A 24,766-nucleotide genomic window follows, 5' to 3' on the forward strand; every position below is an offset into this window, starting at 1 on the left:
CAAACAACTTGACCTAAATGCCATATATAGAGAATGCAAACTGATAAGAACAGAATCCACATTCTTTTCAAGTACACATAGAACATTCCCTCAAGTAGAACATATTCTGTGTAAAAAATCAAAGAGCAAATTTAATATTTAAAAAATCATACAAAGTATGTTCTCTGATGATTATAGAATTAAACTAGAAATTAATCACAGAAATATTTCTTTAAAATCCTCTAAGGTATCAAAATTAAGCAATATTGTTGCCATGAACATTCAAGTTCAAGTTTTTATGTGTACATAAATTTTTATTTCTCTTGGGTATATAACCAGGAGTGGAATTGCTGTATCATATGGTAACTCTATGTTTAGTCTTTTGAGGAACTATGAGGCTGTTTTCCAGACTATTTTTTCCCCATTGACTTGGCACCCTTCTTGAAAATCAATTAACTATAAATGTGAGGATTTATTTCCATACTCTTGGCTGCATCATTTTACACTTATATCAGCAGTGTATGAGGATTTCAATTTCTCCACATTCATTAGCTCTGTTTTTGATAATGGCCATTCTAGTGAGTGTGAAGTAGTATCTCATTGTAGTTTTAACTTGCATTTCCCTGAAAGCTAATGATGTTGAACATCTCTTCATGTGCTTATTAGACATTTGTAAATCTTTTTTGGGGAAAATATCTAGTCAGATCCTTTGCTCGTTTTAAAATTGATTGTCTTTTTATTATTGACTTGTCAGAGTTCTTTATATATTCTAGATACAAATCCCTTAATAGATATATGATTTGAAAATATTTTCTCCCATTTTGTCAGTTATATTTTCACTTTCTTGATAGTATCCTTTGTAATATAAACGTTTAAAATTTCAATGAAATCCTGTTTACCTGTTTTTCCTTTGGTTGCTTTAGTGTTTAGTGTCATATCTCAGAATCCTTTGTCTACTCCATATTAATAATGATTTACATCTATGTTTTCTTCTAAGGATTTTATGGTTTTAGCTCTCACATTCAGGTCTTTAATCTGTTTTGAGTGAGTTTTGTATATGGCATGAGGTAGAGGTCCAACTTCCTTCTTTTGTATGAAGATATTCAATTGTCTTAACACCATATGTTGAAAAGATTATTCTCTTTCCATTGACTTGTCTTGACACACTTGTTGAAAATCAATTGGCGATAAATGCGAAGATTTATTTCCAAACTCTCAATTCTATTTTACTGATCTGTATTTCTGTCCTTATGCCAGCATCACACTGTCTTAATTACTGTAGTTTTTAGAGTTTTGAAATCAGGATGTGTGAGTCTTCAAACTATGTTCTTTTTCAAAATTGTTTTAGCTACTCTGAGTTTCTAGAATTTCCATATGAATTTTAGAATCAGGTTCTCAATTTATGGAAAGGAGCCACCTGGAATTTTGTTGAAATTGTATTGAATCTGTAGATAAATTCAGTGAGTATTGACATCTTAACACCATTTAATCTTCTGATCTACAAACATGAAGTGTCTTTCCATTTATTTTTGTCTTTAATTTCTTTCAGCAATGTTTTTTAGTTTTCTAAGTGTATATTTTGCACTCCTCTTGATAAATTTATTCCTAAGTATTTTATTATTTTTGATGCTATTTAAAATAAAATTTTTTCTTATTTTCATTTTTGGATTATTTATTTCAAGTGTATAGAAATACAAATGATTTTTATTTTATCTTCTATCATGCAACCTTGCTGAATTGATTAGTTCTAATAATTTTTAGTGGATTCCTTAGGATTTTCAATATATAAATTCATGTTACCTGAGAAAAAAGATGATTTTATTTCTTTCTTTCCAGTTTGGATGCCTTTTATTTCATTTCTTGCCTCCATAACAGTGTTGAATAGAAGTAGTGAGAATAGGCATCATTGTCTTTTTCCTGATCTTAGGGGGAAAGCATTCAGTTTTCTGCCATTAAGTATTATGTTAGATGTGGGTTTTTAATAGATGCCTTTCATTAATTTGAGGAAGGTTCCTTTTATTCCCAGTTTATTGACTGTTGCCTTAACATCAAAGGTTGTTGGATTTTGTCAAATGCATTTTCTGCATCTATTGAAATGATCATGTGTTTTTTACCTTTTTTTCTATTATGTTGTATTACATTAATTGATTTTCATATGTTAAACCAACTTTGCATTTCTATATTAAATCTCACTTAGTCATGGTGTGTAGTCTTTTTAGTATATTGCTGGATTTGGTTTGCTAGTATTTGTTGAGGAATTTTGTACCTGTATGCATAAAAGAGATTAGTCTGTAGGTTTTTTTTCTCGTGACATCTTTATCTGGTTCAATATCAGGGTAATAATAGTTTCATGGAATGTGTTGGGACGTTCTCTTCTATCTTTTAAAAGTGTTTTTGAAGAATTCATATTAATTCTTCTTTAAATGTTTGGTTGAGTTCACCATGCTATAGACTAAATGTGCCCTCCCAAAATTCATACAGTAAAATCCTAACTCCCAAGCTGATGGCATTAGGAAAAAGCGTTTTGGGGAGGTAATTAACTCTTGAAGGTGGAGCTCTCAGGATTGGGATGAAAACTCTTATAAAACAGACACCAGAGAGATTTTTTGCCCCTTCCACTATGTGAGGTTATAGTGAGAAGATGGCCATCAATGAGGAAACGGGCCTTCACCAGATAGCAAATTTACTAGCACCTTGATCTTGGACTTCTCAGCCTCCAGATCTGGGAAATAAATCTTTTTTGTGTATACTCCACTGAATTTATGGTGTTTTGTTACAACAGCCTGAAGAGACTAAGATAACCAGTGAAGATGTATGGGACTAGACTTTTGTTTGTGAGTAGTTTTGCTTTGTTTTAAAAATTTTAAATTCAATATGTTTACTTGTTATAGGACCATTCAGAATTCTATTACTTCTTGAACCAGCATAGTTTGGGTCCTTCTAAGAATTTTCCCATTTCACCTAAGTTATCTAATTTATTGACATATAGGTGTTCATGTTTATGTTAATATTTATATTTTTGTAAGGTTAGTAATAATGTCCCCTCTTTCCATCTTGACTTCAGTAATTTGAGTCATCTCTCCTTTTTTCTATATTAGTCCAGGTAAAGATCTGTCAATTTTGCTGATCTTCTCAAATAACCAATTTTTGGTTTTGTTGATTTTCCCTATTGTTTTTCTATTTGCTCTTCATTAATTTTGCTCTTTTCTTTATTATTTCCTTCCTTGTCCTTGCTTTGAGTTTAGTTTGCTCTTTTTTTTTTTTCTGTATCTTAGTTTAGGTTATTTATTTGAGATGTCTCTCATTTTTAAATATGGATGTTTACAGCTATGTATTTCCATCTAAGTTCTGCTTTAGCTGCATACCACAAGTTTTGCTTTGTTGTATCTTTATTTTTATTCATCTAAAAGTATTTTCTCATTTCATTGTGATTTCTTTTTGATTATGTGTTGTTTAATTTCTACATTTGTGAATTCCTTAAGTTTCTGTCCCTTAACAAATTCTAACTTCATTCTATTGTGGCCAGAGGACATACTTTGCATGATTTCAGTTTTTTTACATTTATTACAGCTTGTTTAATGGATTGCATGTGGTCTTTTCTGGAGAATTGTTCATATACACCTGAGAAGAATATGTATTCTGCTGTTGTTGGATGAAGTGTTCTATAGATGTCTATTAGGTCTAGTTGGTTTACAGTATCATTAAACATTCATTTACTTATTGTTCTTCTACCTAATTGTTCTATTCATTTTGGAAAGTGGAGTATTAATGCCTCCAACTATTATTGTTGAGTTTTCTATTTTTTCCTTTAACTCTCTCAGTTTTTGCTCTGCATATTTTGAGGCTCTGTTGTTATTTACATATATGTCAGCCAACTAATTTTTAACAAAGATGTAAGGCCATTCAGTGGAAAAATTATAGCCTTGTCAACAGATGAGGAGAAAAAGTTGAATGTCTGTATACAAAAAAAGGAATCTCAACCTATTTGCAAAAATTAACTCAGAGTGGATCATACACAAAAATGTAAAACACAGAACTACAAAACTTCAAGATATAAAGGAGAAAATTTTCATGACCTTGGGTTAAGCAAAGTTTTAGGTAGCACACTAAAAGCATGATCCACAAAAGCTGAAACTGATAAATTGGACTGTACCAAAATTAAAAACTTTTGATTTGTGAGGAACACTGTTTAGAGACTAAAAATACAAGATGTACACTGGGAGAAAATATTTGCAAACCACATTTCTGATAAAGGACTTCTATCCAGACCATATAAAAATCTCTCAAAACTCAATAAGAAAGCAAAAGAACTTAACTGAACTTCAACAAAGGTAGATGGATCACAATGAAATATGGAAAGATGCTCAACATCATTAGTTTTGGGGGAAATGCAAAGTAGGACAACAATGAGATGGCTCAACATACCTATGAGTATCGCTAAATAAAAAGTACTGCAAAATACCAAGTGCTGTTGAGTATTCAGAGCAATTGGAGTACACCTATATTGCTGGTGGGAATGCAGACTGGCAGCACCACTTGGAAAATAGTTTGATAGCTTCTCATAACATTGAACATACACTTACCACGTGAGCCAGCAATCCCATTCCTTGGTATTTACCCTAGAGAAATGATAACTTATGTTTACATTGACCATGGAAACTCTATTCATAATTGCCTCAAACTGAAAACAACCCAGATGTCCTTCAGTTGACAGATGGATAAACAAACCTTGGGATATCAGTGTAATACTCATTAATAATAACAAGGAATATTGACTCACACAGATGCAGATGCATCTTAAACATTTTTCTAAGTGAAAAAAGCAGACTAAAGATTACATATTATATGGTCCTATTTATATGACGTTCTGGTAAAGAAGAAACTAAAGGGAAGGAAAACAGATTCGTGGTTTCCAGGATTTGGAGGGTGAGGGAGGATGGACTACAAAAGGGTGGCATGAGGGAATTTTTGTTGTGATGAAACATTTCTATATCATAAATATGGTGTCAGTTAGATGACTATGCATTTTTCCAATCCCATAGAACTGAGCACTAAACAGAATGAATTTAATTATATGTAATTAAAAAAATCAACTAGGATGTGGGGGGACCCAAATGGAATACAGACAGAAACAGATGCACCTACTGTATGGCAAATGAATAACGTAACCACACTGAAGGATGTGGGAGAGAAAAGAATTAACCTAAGTAACTTTGGAAAACAATGTTTTGACTGGATACTGTAAACCCAGGGATGAAAGGAACTGTACACAAATACTACACTCTAGTTGGTAAATCTGACTCTCACCGGAAATAGGTTAGCAATTTTGGAATTATTTTATATGAATTTTAGCGTTGAACAAATAAATGTTTTATAGATAGTAAGAGTCAAGTTTCACTGTTGGAGAAAGACACTGATATAGATAAGGAAAGGAGAAAGGCCAGAATGAATCCTGCCGTGTTAGATTGGGGTCATAGTTATCTGTGTGAACTTATAGGTTTTAAATATATATATATATATATATATATATATATATATATATATATATATATATATACATACACACACACATATATATATACATATATATATACATATACATATATATATATATATCTTTAGAGAGAGAGAGAGAGAGAGAGAGATACAGAAATAGAGATCTGTATGTATGCATGGGTTGATATACATATATATATTTCTTTGGTCTGCCCACTGAGAGGGCCTAGAAGCAGTCAGACACCTTAGCACCCAGATTTTGGTTTCTAAAACATCATTCTCCAATAAAAAGAACCAAGTTGATTCCAGGGCTGGGAAAAGGAAAACACAAGATGAGATTGGAGCATTTTGTGTGCCAGAAAATAAGGACGTTCTTTTAAAAGTATGGGACTTGTACTTCAATAAACAATTAAAACAAACAAAGGAAAAGGGTGGGACTTGTCAAAAGAGCCTAGAGAGCAACATGCAAAAGCCCCCAATGGCCAGAGGTAGAGCAATTTGAGCAAAAAAATGAATACCAATAGTACTGAATCGTAAACCACAGGATCAAGTAAATATCCATGAGTCCAGAATGATGTAAAATGATTGAATAAGTAAATGAAGAGAAGAGCTAGCTCTTCCTTACAGATAAATTATAATTAATATCTGTAGAAGGTATGAAGGAAATACAAAAGCACCATTAGAAGACCACAGTGATAACTGTTGCAGGCAAGATATCCACTAGCCAATGCCAAAATTAGTCAACAACAGTTTAGGGAGATACAGGATATTTCTGTACCTTGGAAGTAACCGTCCCAAGATATTTACTAACTACAAAGAGAAAATAATAATTTTACAATAGATAAACTCAGCATATTATACCTTCATCAAGAGATCAAGGTTAACACCACCAGTCATAAGACATAGTGTTATCATGTATCCTTTGATATGACGTACTGAGAAAGACATAGCATCACTTCTGTGATATTCTTTTTTTTTTTTTTTTAATGGAGGTACTCAGGATTGAACCCAGGACCTCGTGCATGTTAAGCATGCGCTCTATGGCTGAGCTATAACCCGCCCCCCACTTCTATGATATTCTTGACAAAAATGCATATCCTTAGTTATAATCATGAGAAAACATCCCAGTATTCCAAACTGCGGGACATTATACAATATAACTGACCAGTACTTTTCAAAAGTGGCAAAGTCATGAAAGACAAGGAAAGAGTGAAGAAATGTCACGGACTGGTGGAGACTAAGGCGACATGATGACTAAATGAAATTTGAGACACTCATTTGTATCCTGGAACAGAAAATATTCATTCGTGGAAAAACTGGTGAAATCAAAATAAAGTGTGTAATTAGGTTAATATTACTGTGCCAACATCAATATCTTGGTTTTGGTAGTTGTACAATTGTTATATAAGATGCTAACATTAGTGGAAGCTGGGTGAAGAACACATGGGGATTCTTTTTTTTTAAATTATTTTTGCAACGTTTCTCTATATCTAAAATTATTTCTCTAGATCTACATTTAAAATAAAAAGTTTAAAAAAAAAGGCTCTCTGAAAGAGTCCAGATGCAGCAGAGATTCAAGCAAGAAAAAAATAACCACAAAACAAAAATGTTGTCTTTGAAGTTGGGGAACAAAGCATGCTAGCGAGAACAGCTTCTGGAATTTCTGAATGGCTGCCTTCCATACCTGAGGTTACTTTAGGTCAAAGGACTCAGCTCCTGGAAGAGTGGAGATAAATCAACGCTGTACCACGTAAATGCCCTTGAACAGGTTGGTGCAGTTTGGGGCAGGCATGGTTTATCCTGCCCCAGGCCAGAGCTGATCAGCAAAATTATCGGTAGAATATATTTTAATAAGCTATGCTAGAAGGATAAAAGTGGAAGTTCTTTGTCTTAACTGAATAAGGCTTGATTAGTGCTCCTTCTGGGGAATTGGGGGAGTCTGTGGAAAACTAATGTCAAAAACCAGCAACCAACATCCGTGTGTAGTTTAGCCAAAATGGTGAGAGTTAAGTGAACGCTAAGCTGAGTGTCTCATAAGAGAAGGCAAACACGAAGAAAAAGAAAAGGGAAGTCAGTCATTTGTTTCATGATTGAAATCAATATTTATGAGAAAAGCAAATATTTATAGAGTCTACTGTGTGTATGGCAGCAAATAATTGTTTAATTTCTGTAGCACTTTACCAGCCACCAAAACCTGACATGAATCCTCACAAAAACCAGGGGAAGTGTACAAGGTATATTACATGGTTTTCACAAGTGTGAAACCGTCTCACGGAAGTAAGCGGCTTTGCCAAGGTCACACATTCAATGGTCAGGCCGGGACATGATTGCTGGCCTTCCAATGCCTAGCTCTTTTTGAGAATTCCACTTTTAAAATAAAAATAACTTTCCATCTGCATCTCTCAGTAACAACCAAGTGAGCGTACCAGAGATCTGAATTCATCTAAAATCTGAAAATTTGTTTTAAATATGCTACACTGGACATAGTCCAGAATATGTTTCAAAAGACACATTTTCTCCTTAAATGTTTAAATGCATGTCCTTAAGGATAAATTAAATCCATATGTTCCTGATCAATTTGCATTTACCGTAATGCATTAAAAGGCTGCATTTAAAGTTATTGAGTGAGCACATTTTGAGTCTTTCTCCAAGAATCTGCAAAAGTGCTATGGATGGGCTTATAATCGGTGAGCTTTCTGGCATAAGTACAGACTTGGTCCATTCATTTTCAGGAAGGTGATCCTTGGACCAGTGTAACAGATTCAGACTTCATCCCATTTCCCTGACTTCTCAGTCTTAAAGTGGACAAAGTGTCCCACACAGGAGTGGGGAAGCCGTTTGCTCTTTGAATGCTCAAAGTCAATGGAAGAGGAAGTTAATACATACGTGGCACACCTCTAGCATGTCTAAATGTACAAAACTCAACCATGCTCTGTCCATCCATCCATCCATCCATCCATCCATCCATCCATCCAGGTACTCAGTCATTCAAATAACATTTACTGGAGTCCTGCTATGAACCAGGCATTGTAGGAGGTTCTGAGAGAAAAATGAGTAACATACTTTTCCTGTCATGTTTTCTAAAGAATATTATATTATCCTGAGAACAACCTTACAATTTAGGTAGATAATTCCATTCATACTTCATAGAAGGGGATAAAGGGGGCTCAGAAAGAGTCAGCGACTTGTCTGTGAGTCCAGGTGGTTCCTGACACATAATAGATGCTCTGTAAATGTTTATTGAATTGAAATGAGTAAGCAAGAAGTGTGGTGTTTTCTTTGGATCTGCTCTGGTTAGGATGTCAAAGTATAAGAGTGGGGTAGTGGTAAGAACATGGATTTTGGAGCCAGACTAGGTCTGGGTTCCAATCCCACCTGCATGACTGAGTAACCATATGTATCTGTCAGGGTCCCAAGCACATTCAAATTGGAATTTCAGAAAGCTTTAAAAAGAAACGGTTTACCAAGTTGTGGGAAGGGGATGGGGAACCACATGGGATAAGTGCACTAACGATGTGGCTGTTGTTGCCCCTGAGCCTGAAAGAATAAGATGAGGGAGTGGATGCAGTAACCCAGAGAGGGGCATCTGATGGGAACTGTGACCTTCAGTTGAGGTCTGCAATAGTGACTCTGTAGGGAAGAAGCCAGGGAATAACTACCGTGACTCATTCCCCTCCTGCCTTCCCGTATCCCACCAGGGCACCCATTGGCTGGACCAGTTGGGCGAAGGGACCATTGATATGGTCATATGAGTCAGACTTCAGGATGGAGAGCAAATTGTTGAGGGGTGAATCTGGAGAGGCAAATGGAAGATATCAGACATCACATGTGAATCTGGGAAATTATTTCGCCTCTTTGACCTCATGGCTCTCTTTTAAATGGATATAATGAAAGCTACCTTTTGGAGTGCTTGGAGAGGATTAAATGGAGTTGTGTGTCTGCCATGTTGCGCACAGTGCCTAGTACCAGAACTCATTTGCGATTCTTCTATCTGGGGCTCTGTGCCCAAATATGATGGTCCCAGCAGCTCAAGATGGACATGGTACTGATAGTAAGGAGCTGGATCCTTGGTGACAGCTGAGGGGAGGACTCATGAGATGGGTGTGTGCCCAGAGCTGAGCTGGCAGAGAGTGACCAGCAGCTGTGTGTGTGAGCAGCAGTGGGAAAGGAGAGGCAGGAGCGGGCACTTCTGAGATGCTCGGGTAAGGAACAGGACTTCACTGAAGAGCATCATAGTTGTCACACCTTCAAGTGCAGCTAATTCAATCTTATTGTTGTGGATCTAAGTGGGGCCCAAGAGTTTGTGTGGTTACAGCCACCCCCCTCCCTTGACAGATGGCCCTGACGTGTTAATTCCTAAAACAACCATGCTTTCAGCAACATGGTCATGATGTCTGGGGCTAGATTTTGAAGTCAGACAAACCTAATTTGAATCTTGGTTTTACAATTTTCTAGCTATGGGACCTTAGGCAAATCACCTAACCTCTCTCTGCCCTGTTGCTCATCTGAAACATTGCCCATCTTATCAAGTTACATGAGGATGAAATGAGATCATCCGTAGAAAGAATTGAATAAATATTGATGCTAAGTCTGTGAACAAATGGCAAAACCCCAGGCACTTCACCAGGGTTCTGGGAGGGAACTTTGACACTGGTAAAAGTGGATCAGTCCAACATGTATCTTCCTGAAGTGATGTGAACCAATTTCAATGCCCCTATGTCCGCAATATCCACCATTAAACCAAATTTGGAGACAGGAAAGACGGAGGCCCAAAGTCAAGTGGTTTCTCCTAGAGCCATGATGCTAATTTAGTTTTGAGGTGATATTTGATGATCTTTTCCAACAAGAGAATTTCTTATTGTTTCAGCCATGCACTAGTCAGTTCACATCCTCTGTAACATGTCCAATCAGAAAAGTGGAAACAGAGCAGAAGTGCCTCTTTCCCCCAGTACCAGGGTGCTAGTGTGATATGGGGACTGGAGCCAAACAAAGCTGGGCTTGAATTCTTACTTTGATATCTATTAGTCGTGGGAACATGAAAGTGTCACGTGACCTTCTAAACCTCATGTCTTTCTCTGCAAATGAAGATACTGACACATGTTTTACCTGATTATTGTCATGATTAATCAAGAGCATGTATATAATTTCCTGGCATTTGGTGACATTAAAAAAATTACTGTTATTATTATTTTCAGCTTTATAAGGTTGTTCTCTTATCATTTGAACTTCTGCAGTGTATGTGTGCATTTTTAAAATATGATAAACAAAACTGGACCCAAAGAACTTTAGTTTTTGTTTCACATCCCTCTTGGGTGAAGAGAACTGTATATGGGCAATATCTTTTATTTATTTTTTTTAACATTTTTTTAATTGAGTTACAGTCATTTTACAGTGTTGTGTCAAATTCCAGCATAGAGCACAATTTTTCAGTTATACATGAACATACATGTATTCATTGTCACATTTTTTTCTCTGTGAGCTACCACAAGATCTTGTATATATTTCCCTGTGCTATACAGTATAATCTTATCTATTCTACATTTTGAAATCCCAGTCTGTCCCTTCCCACCCCCCGCCCCCTTGGCAACCATAAGTTTGTATTCTATGTCTATGAGTCTGTTTCTGTTGGGCAATGTCCTTTAATATGTTATTGATTCCCATTGCTGCCACAGACTTTTATCATTTTGGCGATAAAGGTTTTGATCTTTTAAATCAAGAAATGCTGAGGTAAAATTCTCTTGGGATAGTCTTTTCAAAAATTTTATATCTTTTCTTGCCTTTGAACAACAGTTAAATAAAGCCAAGATGCTAGGATTCTGGCATGTGAATAATTTACCATGGGATAACATGGATAAAGTAAATACTAAAGAGAGGTATCTCTGTTCTGGGATTTAGGATAGTTTTGTAGTAAAGGACTCAGAGAAGGACATGAAGCCTGGTTCAAGCCCAAACACAGATTCATCTCCATGAATCTATTAGAATATTGTTAGAAATAAACACTGTTCCCTTAAGAAGTAGAATAGGATGCTCTCAATGGTCTTAAATGGAAATAAAAGGCAGCTACAGCCAAACCATCTTTCTTGGCAAGTTGTCTCTGGACTCTAGAAGATAGCATGTGCACCCTTGTCATCTCCCTGGTCCTCGTCTTTTCTGCTTCTGAAACTCATCTGTCTGTCTGGGCTTGTTTATGGCGTTACCATCTTTGTAATCCACCCACAGATCTTCAGTGACTCATCAGCACTGACCCATTTCTGGCTTGGTTTCCCCATCTGTAAGTCAGAAATGATAAAATCACTCTCAGAGTTTTTATCATCATTAAATACAATACTGCGAGTAGAGAGCTCTTTGTGTGACTATCCTAGACTTTATAATCTAGACTCTCTAATACAGAACTTGATGGTGCAATTGAATGAGCCAGAGAAAATGACTGTTCTTGAGCCTCAGTGTTTTCATCTGCAAAATGGAGACAATAATGCTTATTTTGAAGGGCTACTATGAGGAAAGTATTTAGCACCAATGGGAGACAGAGCCTAAGAGTTTGATCTGTCCCAATTTCAAAGATTCAGCTGGTCCTTTAGGAAGGTACCTCCAAATCTACCCTTCCTAACTAATTATGCATTAAAAACAAAGCTCCAGATTGTTTAGGAGCAAAATGTGATGCATTTGTAAATCCAGACTGTGTAACAAGCAGGCAGGGCGTGCTTTTCCATGGAGGGTTCATCATGTTAGATTTATAAGGAATGCATACTTCTGAGAGTTATTTTTTTAATGAGGAAAATACGATATTTGACCCAAATTACATTGGTAAAAATCAATGTTAGAATTTACATTTTCCCTCTTTTAATAGCTGTAAATGTTTCACGATTTGCCTCCCTTGCAATAAATTCTGGATATTTATCTTCTTTTCTGAATGCCTATACCAAGAGGCTCTTTTTCCCATCTGGTCCTCCATTCATATGCTCAATACTGGTATTTTTGGGCCTCTTTTTAAAAAAAACAGCTTTATTGATGAAGACTTAACAATTTGACATATAATTGAACTGTGCAATTTGATAAATTTTTACAAAATGATAAAATATGTTTGTATATTTATACCTATACCTACATATCTGTGAACCCATCACCACAGTCAAGATAATGAACTTACCCATCACCTTCAAAAGTATATTAGTTTTGCATTTGCTGAAATTTTATGAAAATAGAATCATAAAGCATGCAGTCTTTTTCCCTGGCATCTTTCACTCAGAATAATCATTTTGTGATTCCTCCATGTCGTTGCTTGCATCAAAAGTTCATTCCTTTATATTTTTGAGTAGTATTCTGTGGAATGCAGTTTATCCACTCATTGGTTGGTGGAGACTTGGGTTTATAAATAAAGCTGCCTTGAAACATTCACGTGCAAATCTTTGTGTAGACATATGCTTTCCTTTCTCTTGGGTAAATACCTAAGAATGGAATGGCTGGGTCATATAGTAGGTGTATGCTTAACTTTTGAAAGAACTGCCAAACTGTTTTCCAAAGTGTACCATTTTACATCCTGACCACCAATGTATGAGAGTTACAGTTGCTCCACATCTTCACCGATACTTAGTGTGGTCAGTCTTTTAAGTGTTAGTTATTTTAATAAGTGTGTAGTAATCTCTTATTGTGGTTTTACTTTGTTTTTCCCTAATGACTTTTCATTTGTTTCTTTGCCCTTCATATATTTCCTTTGGTCTGTTTAAATCCTTTGCTCAAATATATTAGGATTCTGTTATCCTAGAACTAGGGCTTGGGAGCTCTTTAAGTACTCTGATGGATGTGTTAGTTAGCTTGATGGGAGGGACCTTTTCACAATGTGTTGTACACTTTAAATATCTTACAATTTTATTGTCAGTTATACCCAATAAAGCTGAAACTGCTTTTCCTGATTAGACTGGGTAGAGGTTTATCAATTTTAAGGATCTTCTCAAATAACCAGCTTTTTTTGTTGTTGATTTATTTCCTTTCTTCTTCTTCCTTGGAGCTTAATTTTTTCTTCTTTTTCTAGTTTCTTAAGGTGGAAGCTGAGGTCATTGATTCAAGGCCATTCTTTTTCTCAAATATAGGATTAATGCTAAAGATTTAACTTAATGCTCTTGCTGCTTTTAAGATTTTACCCTTTTCACTGTTTTGCAGACATTTGTTTATGGTGTGGTTTGGTGTATTTTTATTCATGTTTCTTGTGAAGATGGCCTGGAAATTCCCTCAAAACAGTAAGCTGGGAAAATTGTAGGGCTCACCCCTTTTGTTTGCCATCTCTCATGGGTCACTGTCCTTTGCTTTCTGATGTACAGTGTCTTACAAACTGCTATTTCATATGGCAAGTCTGTTTTTCAATTGTTTTAATGTGCAGGTTAAATCCTGGCCCCATTATACCCTCTTGGCCTGAAACTGAAGTCTTTAGAGGGCTCCTTTCATGATGTATAAAAAAGAGTTTTGCTATTCCTCTCTTTTCTTTTCTTTTTTTTAAGTGACTGAACATTTCCATTTTCTTGCTGAAATTCCAGCAATTCTGTTAATAGCTATTCTTAGCCTTGAAATTTATCTATCACTTTGGCTACTGTTCTGTCTTCTTGCTATGAAACCCTAGAACAAAACTGACAGATGGAATATAATGCTGCAAAGGTTATTTTTCCTAAAGGAACATGCAAAAGAATAAGCTACCTCTCCGTATTAATTGTCTATTGCTGCATAACAATTTACCAGAAACTTAGAACTTTAAAACAATGCACATTTATTGTCTCACAATTTCGGTGAGTCAGGAATCTGGCCATGTCTTACGTTCTCCACTTCAGACTCTCTCAGAAGGCTGCCATCATGGTGTCAGCCAAGACTGAGGTCTCATCTGGAGGCTTGACCAGAGAAGGGTCTGCTTCCAAACTCAGGTAGTTGTTGGCAGGATTTATTTCCTCAACGACTGATGGACTAAAGGCCTCAATTCTTTGTTTGCTATTTGTCAGAGGCTGACTGCAGTTCTTTGCCACCTAGTTTTCTCCATTGGGTAGCTCAAAATATGGCAGTTTGTTTTACTAGAGCAAGCAAATCAGACAGTCCATTAGCAAGACAGAAGTTACAATCACATGTAACATAACCACAGAAGTGATAGCCCATCACTTTTGCTGTATTCTGTTTTGTTAGAAGCAGGTCCCACCCATACTCCAGGGCAGGGGATTATAGAAGGATGTACATATCAGGAGGTTGGGGTCATCTTAAAGTCTGCACACCAAACTCTCCTTACCTAGAGATGGACAAAGTACAGGCTTCTTTAAAATATATATATATATATTTTATATAATTAGTTCTTAAGCCTAGAAGGTTCTGTCAGTCAAAACAGCTAACTGAATGAAAAACTCCAGATATAGCATTAAGAAATTTCACTAGGAATGAAGGCTTATGGTCTAATTGCCCTAAAAGGGAAACAGTTCTACTTTAACGCCTACCTCCTATCATGTTCCCTTCTCTCCAGAATGGTGGTTCTTTACCCTTAGAAAATAATCTTGCCATCAGAAAATATTAAACTGCTTTAATATGTATTTAATTCAATAAATATTTATTAGATATCACTCTATAGCAGTCTTTATACTAGATGTAAGAGGTAAAGTAATGAATGAGAGAGTATGGGTCTCCCAGTGTAATTAAAAATTACCTATTAAACCAGTGTACCCAGTGCTACCAAAGGGGATCCCCAAGGTGCCTTGGTGATGGATAAGCAGGTGTTGAAGAGCCCCAGTAAACACCTGGAATTTCATAGCAGATGAATGTTGCTTCTTTAGCTCTTCCCCTGTGGTCAATCTTGCATTAATCACAGATGTTATATTTCTAGAGCCTAGGACCATGCCTGGCACATAGTAGTCCCTCAATAAATGTTTGCTAAATTAAATTGTAGAAACCAGAAGTTTGAGGATTCAATATGATATATTCAACAATGCTTATAAGAGTGTTGAAAATAAACTGAGAGTCGGAAGGGATGCTGGCTGCCCCAACAGCCTTCCATGAACAGGAAGACTGGAGACCTCTGAGCACATGGAACCCAATATGCCTGCATTTGACTTTCTCCAAGCATTTACCTGTAGAAGCTGTTTATGAGTCAATGTAAATCAATAGTTTACATGGGAGCAAAATGAACTTGCAGAGATGTGGAAAACACTAAGATGTTCTAGTACTGCTGAAGGTATATTGTTTTTATCAATGGAGGTCTACTTAGTCTGTGGCCACCCATGAGTATATTAGTCTTTCACTCTTTATTCACTAGTTTCTCCAGAAAGGCACTAAGTGACTGAGGTCCTGCCTGACTCAGGCCTTAGTGAAAGTTTTTTTGAAACCCTCAAGTTCCACACTGTGACCTTCTTACCCCATCTCAAAGGAGCTGACATGGGACTTAACCCTTACTCTAAATTTTAGATGCACTATTATCTTTCTCGGGTCATTTGCATTTTCAGTCATATCTTATTTTGGAATAAAATATTCTAGTAATCATTTATTCTTGATTTTTTTTTTGGTTTTGGGGGGAGGTAATAATAAAATAGTATTTTAAAATAAAATAATATTTTAAAATATATTTAAAAATAATAGAGATACTGGGGACTGAACCCAGGACCTTGTGCATACTAAGTGCACACTCTACTGCTGAGCTATACCCTCCCCTGCCATGAATCAAATATAATTGTTTGCCAGGTATTGTGCTGGGAACTAGGGATACAAAACAAAGGAAGCATAGACACCATCATTGGGAAGTCCATGGTCTTTTTCAGGACCACTGTGTATAGCTGTGCAGGTTCTTTATTGTACAAAGGCATTTGCTTGTGGTGGCTGCCTTCTTCTAATACTTGACAAAGGTGTTGTATGGGCAAGCAGTTGCTCTAGGCTTCATTCCCCACTATTAAAGCAAGAGTTCTCAAACTGGAGTTTATGACTTTCGGAGCCCATATACTCCTAGAAGTGTTATTCAAAATTGGGTAAAAAATTTTCATTTTTCTGAGAGAGGCTTTATCTGATATCCATTGACATACGGACACCAAAATGTTTAAAATCATTGCATCTAAAGACTTTTCTAAGTCACTTCAAGTCTTCTGAGTTAGGGAAAGCATTAGTCATCCATAAATAAACTGACTAATAAAAAATAGAATAAACTGCAGGCACCAGAAGTTATTTTAGTTTACCTGCATTTTTTATCCTCTAATACACCAAGTAGATAAATGCCAATTCTGTAATTATCTAAATCTATTTATTTTCCAAGTTTTATCTAGTAACCTCCAATTATGTCTTGGGGAGAAATCTACCTGGTAGTGCTTAGTTCTGTAGCACAGTGTATGGAAAAGAATGGCTTTGAAGCCAGATATTTCTGGGCTCAAATCCCACATCCAAGACCAATTAATTGTGAGCTTTTAGGCAAAGAACTTAACTTACACTCCCGGTTTTCTTATCTATAAAGTGAAATAATAATATATTACAGAAAGGTTTTTACTATTGAATGTGATAAGTAATGCCAAGTACTTGGCACATAGCAAATCCTTAGTAAGTGGCAACAATGCTTGTTATTATTACTGCTTAAATGAATTCTAAAAAGAATTCTATGGCAAATTTACCTGCTTTAAAAGAAGTCCTAAAGAAGTTAGTAAAATTTAAATACTAATTGCACCAAAATATCTAAAATGTCCCAAAGCCCTCTGGCCTTTAGACTGTCTTACTAATTTAAAAAGCTGAAATTCTCTAGGCTTCTAGAAGGACAGAGAAAGCCTTGCTCTAAAAGGCAGTGCTAAAACTGGGCAAAGTTGTCAAAAAATGACTTTTTAAAGACTCTGAAAATTGACTAAAGACATAGAACAAATCAAAGAGTGTTTATTCATAAAAGTTTAATGAACATGTATAAAAACAATGAGAGTCTCTGATGTTTTACCCTGGTACATCTCCAATTCCTTCACCTTAATTCCATAATCCTACCCAGGTGGGCACGTTGTGAGGAATGGCAGCTTTGCAGCCATGCAAGAATGTTGACTTGTTTGGCATATTCTATGCCTGGGGGACTGTCAAAAACAATACCAATTTCAGTGGCAAACAATCAAGGAAGAACAACATCACAACTAGACTGAGCTTAGAGAACTGGTGGGGAGAAGCAACAGAAAGTCATCCAGCCATAAATTTATGTATGTTCTACAACCAAAATGGAATCAAAGTATAAATAAATGACAGGAGGAAATTTGGGAAATCTGTAACTATTTGAAAATTAAACAACACACATCTGTACAACCCATATGTCAAATAACAAATCATATGAGAAATTTGAAACTACTTTGAGCAGAATGAAAACAAAAATATATGGGATTCAGCCAAAGCAGTGATTAGAGGGAAATTTATAGCTATAAACCCCTACTTTAGAATAGAAGAAAGATCTCAAATAAATAACCAAACTTTCACCTTAAAAAACCAGTGAAATAAGAGCAAATCAAACCAAAAGCAGGAGGAAGCAAGGAAATAATAAAGACTAGAACAAGAATTAATGGAACAGAAAGCAGAAAAAAAAAATGGAGAAAAGCAAAAAAGCCAGAAGTCGGTTTTTTCAAAAAGACCAACAAAATTGACCAACCTTATCTAAACTGACCAATAAAAAAGAGAAGACACACATTAAAAAATTGGGAATGAAAGAGGAGATGCCACTACTAAATTACAAAAATTAAAAGGATTATATGGCAAAACTATGAACAACATTATGTCAATAAACAAGAGAGTTTAGATGAAATGAACACATTCTTAGAAAGACACAAATTACCCAACTTTCCCATAAAACATTGGAGGAGGAAATGCTTACCAACTCATTTGATAAGGCTAGTATTATCCTAGTAGCAAAATTGGACAATATATCACAAGAAAACTACACCAATACCAGTATCCCTCATGGATAGAAACACAAATATCTTTTAGCAAACCAAACCCAGCAACATATAAAAACATATAAAAAGGACTAAGTGCCATGGCAAGTGGGATTTATTCCAGGAATGTGAAGTTGATTTAATATCCAAAAATTAAGTAATTAAGTAATAGAATAAAGGACCAAAATCACATGATCATCTCAAAAGACACAGAAAATCACTCGACAGAATTCAACATTCCAGATAAAAGCTCTCAACAAACTAGGAGAATTTCCTCAACTTGATAAAAGGCGTCTGAAAAGCCTGGAAGAAACATTACAATTAATAGTGAAAGACTGACTACTTTTCCTCTAAAGTCAGAATCAAGAACAAGGATAGGCATATAGATCAAGAGAACATAACTGAAAGTACAGGAACAAACCCTGACAGTTGGGATCAATGGATTTTCGAAAAAGTCACCAATGTATAACAATAGGGCAAGGATAGTTTTCAACTAATACTACTGGAACAATTGTATATACAGATGAAAAAGAGTAAACCCCAAAACTATAATGAGATACCACTTCACACCAGCCAGAATGACCATTATTGAAAAGTCTACAAATGATAGATGCTGGAGAGGGTGTGGAGAAAAGGGAACCCTCCTACACTGTTGGTGGGAATGCAAATTGGTGCAGGCACTATGGAGAACAGTATGGAGGTTCCTTAAAAAACTGAAAATAGACTTACCACGTGATCCAGCAATCCCACTCCTGGGCATATATCCAGAGAAAAATAAAATTCAAAAAGACACATGCACCCCAATGTTCACAGCAGCACTATTTACAATAGCCAAGACATGGAAACAACCCAAATGTCTATCAGCAGATGACTGGATAAAGAAGATGTGGTACATATATACAATGGAACACTACTCAGCCATAAAAAAGAATAAAATAATGCCATTTGTAGCAATATGGATGGACCTGAAGACTGTCATTCAAAGTGAAGTGGGCTGGAAAGAGAAAGAAAAATGCCATATGACATCACTTATATGAAGATTCTAAAAAATAATAACAATAATAATAAAGACACAAATGAACTAATTATTATTTTGATTTCTTGAATATATGTAAGCACATTTGTCTTTTGTGATTGGATTACCGCATTCTGTTGTTTCTTATTTTGTAGTTAGCTTTATTCCTTGGTAACTATGTAAGTTTAAAAAGCTAAAGATCTAATCTGTTCTTAGAAACAATAATTAGTACATAAATGAAAACTAAAAAAATGTGCAGTATACTGTTTATATGTATTTACATGCAATATAATGTGTCTGTGCAGTCAAACTAAAATAATTCTACATAATAAAACTGGAAAAAAAAGATTAAAAAAAGAGTAAATCTAAACTCTTATCTCATACCATAACCAAAAATTAACTCAAAATCATAGACCTAAATGTAGGAGCTAAAACAAACAAACTAACCAAAAACTCTTAGGGAAAAACATAGTCGAAAAATCTTTGTGACCTTGTGTTGGTCAAGATTTCTTAGATATGACACCGAAAGAAAAAAATAATATATTGGACTTCATTAGAATTAAAATATTTTGGACTTCAAAGACACAAATAAGTAAATGAAATGACAAGCCATGAACTGGGGGAAAATATTAATGAATCAAATATATAATAAGGAACTTATTTTTAGAATATGTGAAATATCCTTTCAACTCAATAATTATACAAATGACCCAAATGACAAATAGGTAAAAGGTTTGAAATAGACATTTCACCAAAAAGATACACTAAAGACCCATAAACACATGAACAATATGTTCAAACTTACTAGTCATTGGGAAGATGTAAATTAAAACAACAAGGAGATACCATTTCACACCCACTAGAATGGCTATACTCAAAAAGACAGTAGGAAGTGTTGATGAGAATGTGGAGAAACTGGAACCCTCACATATTTCTGATGGGAAGGTAAAATGGTAGAGCCGGTTTGGGAAACAATTTGGCAGTTTCTTAAAACATTAAAGTAAATCTATCATAGGACCTAGCAATTTCACTCCTAGATATCTACCCAAAAGAGATCAAAAGATGTCCACAAAAAGACTTGCGTACAAACGTTCATAGCTGCATTACTTACAATGGGAAATCCAAATGTCCATCAACTTTTGAATGGTTAAACAAAATGTAATATATGCATACAATGGAACAATGTTCAGCCTTTAAAAGGAATAAAGTACTGATACATGGATGAAACTCAAGAACACTATGCTAAAGTGAAATAAGCCAGTTACAAAAGAATACATACCGCATGATTCCACTTATATGAAATGTCCAGAAAAGATAAATCGATAGAGACTAAAAGTAGATTATTGGTTGCTTCGGGCTGGGGATAGGAATGGGGGATGACTGCAGATGGGTAAGAGAGATCCTTTTGGGGTGATGGAAATATTCTAAGTTGGATTGTAGTGATAGTTATACAACTCTTAAATGATCCTAAATATCATTAGCTTGTATACTAAAAACTGGTGAATTTTATGGTATGTAAATGATACTTTAAAAAAGCTGTTATTTTAAAAAATTGGAAAAAAGCTGAATTTTTTTTTTTTTACTCTCCACTTAAAAGGGAGTACTTTCTTGGCAGAGAACTTCATAGATTCTGTTCTAATACCAGCACTGTTCCTGGGAAGATAAAATTGGAGATTAAGCTTCAAGAATACATGAGGGGAAATGTTTTCCACTAATGTAGGCTGAAATTCACATGTTCAGCCATTCACACATCACGTTAGCATAGAGTTCCTGTGCTATGGTTAATTTTATAACTCTGTCAGAGATTTTAAAATAGCACACACAGTTTTATATACAACATCAGGTGAAATGATAAACCTGGCTAAATTTTGGTTGACAAGCACGCAAGCAAATTTCAGCTGTTATTAGAAAAAAACTTTATTACCAAAGGTACATATGGACTCATTTTTAGCTGTATGTCTGGTGAGATCTCACAGGGCAGTGGTGTCGATGAGAGGCATGTGCTTCTGGCTTGCTGGGGAAAAAAAAAGAGAGAATATATTTTGAATAAAGATGAACTTTGTGAGGTTTATTTCTCTCCCATCAATATTGAAGAATACAGTTTCTGATTCCTATTCATTTGTATTAGTATTTTCCCCAAGAGCATATTTGTGAAGTTTTCTTCTGAACACTGTTTCATTCTCCTCTTTTCCAAACAGTATTCCCTTTCTCCTCTCTAGCCTGTGTGTAAGTGTATATTAACCTTTGACTCCCTCTCCTCCACAATGCCTCCAATTGTATAGGTTTATTTTGGACACAAAATAGGTGTGACTACCTCCTGAATGGCAAGGGGTTGTTCCATGACCTGTGTAAAACTTATACCTTCTGGGGTTATCGACATGTAGATAAATTTTTATGGTTTCCTTTGAAATATATGTATTCTCTTTCTCTTTCTCCCCCACCCTTTTGCTCTGAGCACTAGGGTGTGGAATGGGGAAAATCAGGCTCTGAAAATGCTTTTTACCCCTTTCATTATTAACTTCTTCCATGATTTCCTTCTAACCCCAGGTGTAGGAATGCAGGGACCTCTGCAAGGGTGTGGTCATAGGGTAAACTTGAAACATTGTTGAATCCAGCTAATCTGGGAGTAATTTTGAAGAACAGAGTTTCTTGAATTATGGTTTACTAAATTTGAACTACTATTCTTTTGTTGGTAGATTATTTGACTGATAGGTTTTTTTTTTTTAAGATCGCAATTTTTAAGCATTCCCCAAAATCCGTTTCTGAAATAGACCTGTACTTTTAGAAGTTAACGAAAAACAGGAACTCTAAATAATTATGGCATCCATGAAAAATTGGAGTTGGTTATTGTTTATACATTCTTTGAATAGCCTTGTAACCCTTAACCATAAATAATTTCACTAGAACCTGAACTCTTTGGAGTAATCTCATGGGGCAATTCTAAGTGCTGTCAGTAAAAAGTGCCCTCTTATTTGACTTCTGCTTCGTGCTTTATAACCACATGATTAGTGCTTTATGCCAAATTCCACCCTATGTATATGCATGCCTAATGCTCCCCACGAGATGAAATGTGGTTAACGTTCACAGTGAATTTTATAAGACACACTATGAAAAACTTCTTTACAACTGTAATCAGCATAATTACTGGAGGCACTCAGAGCTTTCAAATAGAGCTGTCTAATAATAATATTGTTAAGCATTCAGGATTAGTTCATTCAGCCTAGAATAATAATTAATGTGGATAAGTGTTGTCCAGACTTACGGACACGGGGTGGGAGTTCATTTTCTCTTCCATTGCTATTTGAAACCCTAGTCAGACATTTGGGATTCTTTTCTCTTAGAAAAATAGATTTTATTTGTAATCAAGAGAACGCTAATCCATTTACACCACTGTTTGAAATGTTTTATGTTAGTTGATGCCGGGAATCACTTTCGAAACTTTCTTTACCAAGTCACAGTTTATCCGGAAAAAATTCTAGTAAATCCTGAAGTGTCTGAGATTTCTTTATATTTACCAGTGATGGATTTGAATAGGCTTTTATCGTAGTACAATCACTGTTGGCTTTGATACAGCAATACCACTAGGTAACAAGTCTTGTGGCTGCAAATGCCTTTGTTCTAAAGAACTGTAAAATGAGAATATGATCTAATAAGGTAGTTATTCATTTACCACTTCCTGCTCATCGTCTCCAACTTAGCGCTCAAGGTCTGTGTGTTTCCAATTTCAATTCCAACGGCTGCAGAAAAAGTTTCCTATAAAAAGAATTTAGAGTTAGCCAGCCCTATTCTGACGCTACAGGCAAATTCTCACAATGCCACAGATAATTCAGCAATAAGGCAAAGCCTGTAATGTGCCCCTCTATTTTAGTGGGTTGAATGGCGGTGAGAATCTGGTGAAAAGTAACTAAGGGGAGAGAAGGTTAAGGAGTGACTAAGCTTCCGGAATGCTTCCTTCTTTAGTAGAAGACTGGCTTGATTTTTACTGTCCTCTGTCTCCCTTTTATGGACGTTCCTACTGGGCCTCCCATTCCCTTAATTCTTTTGCTCTTTCCTCCATTCTCCTCACCTTGAGTTGGTTATTTCAGTTCTAGGGCTCTCAAGCACTGCCCTGAGGTGGGGGGGGGGGGGGCTGCAGGAGTTGGTCCCTCATTCTCTCCAGGCATGTATTCATTCATTCATTCATTCGCAAACATTTACCAGGTACCACTTCTGTTCTTGGCTCTGTGCAGGGCACTCGGGTTGCACCTTGAATAGGGCAGTTTCTGTCTAATAGAGAGACTGGCAGTAGGACCCTACAATTCTGATGAGTCAGGTAGCTTCCAAGCTGCAAAGACTGCTTGCTGTCGTCTGCATAGTGGGTTTGGTTTGATTATTGAAGGTGTACATATATTTCTATTATTCCTCTTTAAGTGTCTATCCTGCGAGGAGGATGGCAACTTTCAGAGCAGAGGCGTTTAGTCTCTCCATCTGGACATTCAGGGAAAGTGGAACTTGTGTGTCAAGAATAGATCTGAGCCTTTTACTCAGGAGTTGAGACCAGAAGGGATGAGATGTTACATTAAAGCTGACAGTCACAGTTTGTGGTCATCAGGAATCAGACTCCAAGATGGAGACCAGCATACAGGGTATTTATTAGAAAGTGCCCTTGGGATCAATACCTGTAGAAAGAAGGGGAAGGAAACATGACTGTGGTGAGGGAGACATTGAGCTGGGGAACTCTGGAATTGGAATGGCTCTTCAGAGTGGACTCAACTTGATGGAAGAGGGCCAGGCCTTTATACCCACTGTGTTGTTCAGGCATTGGATGTGGACTTCCCTAGTTGGACCTTGAGTGAGATAGTTTTTTTTTTTTTTTTTTTTCAGGCAAAGCAATCCCTGAAGGGGGCTGAGAACTGAGAGCTACCAGTAGGCAGCCCTCCCGGTAACCTGCAACAAGTTCTTCATTTCTGAAGGAGGATGTGGGCAGCACATCACAGTATCCACCACAGCTTCATGCAACCAATGTTGGAGGGCACTAAGACAATTTACCTAGATCCAATAAGCAGGAAATTCAAGCTACCTGGGGCAGAAATGTACCCCCACCCCGCCTCAACGGTTCACTTGTAATGATACAGTCAAAACATCTAGTAATTAAATTCTAGTCAATTGATTAAATTTTCCTTTTCTCATGTTTGTTCTGGCATTCTAATTTTTTAATTTGTTTTTGTTGTTGTTGTTGTTGTTGTATGTTAGTTTCAGGTGTTTTTTTTTTTTTAATTTCTTTAGGGCATTTATTTTAACAGTGGTATTGGGGATTGAACCCAGGACCTCATGCATGCTAAGCATGCGCTCTACCACTGAGTTATACCCTCCCTGCCCCTGTTCTGGCCTTTTTTTTTTAAAAAAAAAA

At 36.0% G+C, this 24,766-nt stretch overlaps 1 long non-coding RNA gene across 1 annotated transcript in view; it reads left to right on the top strand.

The window, feature by feature from the left end:
* The window catches only part of LOC116150720 (uncharacterized), a 142,828-nt gene extending 118,296 nt beyond the window's left edge, over nt 1-24,532 (top strand). Inside the window, exon 4 of the long non-coding RNA XR_004134464.2 lies at nt 24,241-24,532. This is a non-coding gene — a long non-coding RNA (uncharacterized LOC116150720). The remainder of the gene's footprint in view (nt 1-24,240) is intronic.
* Nucleotides 24,533-24,766: the final 234 nt, after the last annotated feature.

This window comes from Camelus dromedarius, chromosome X (genome assembly GCF_036321535.1).
Source record: "Camelus dromedarius isolate mCamDro1 chromosome X, mCamDro1.pat, whole genome shotgun sequence".
NCBI classification, from domain to species: domain Eukaryota; kingdom Metazoa; phylum Chordata; class Mammalia; order Artiodactyla; family Camelidae; genus Camelus; species Camelus dromedarius.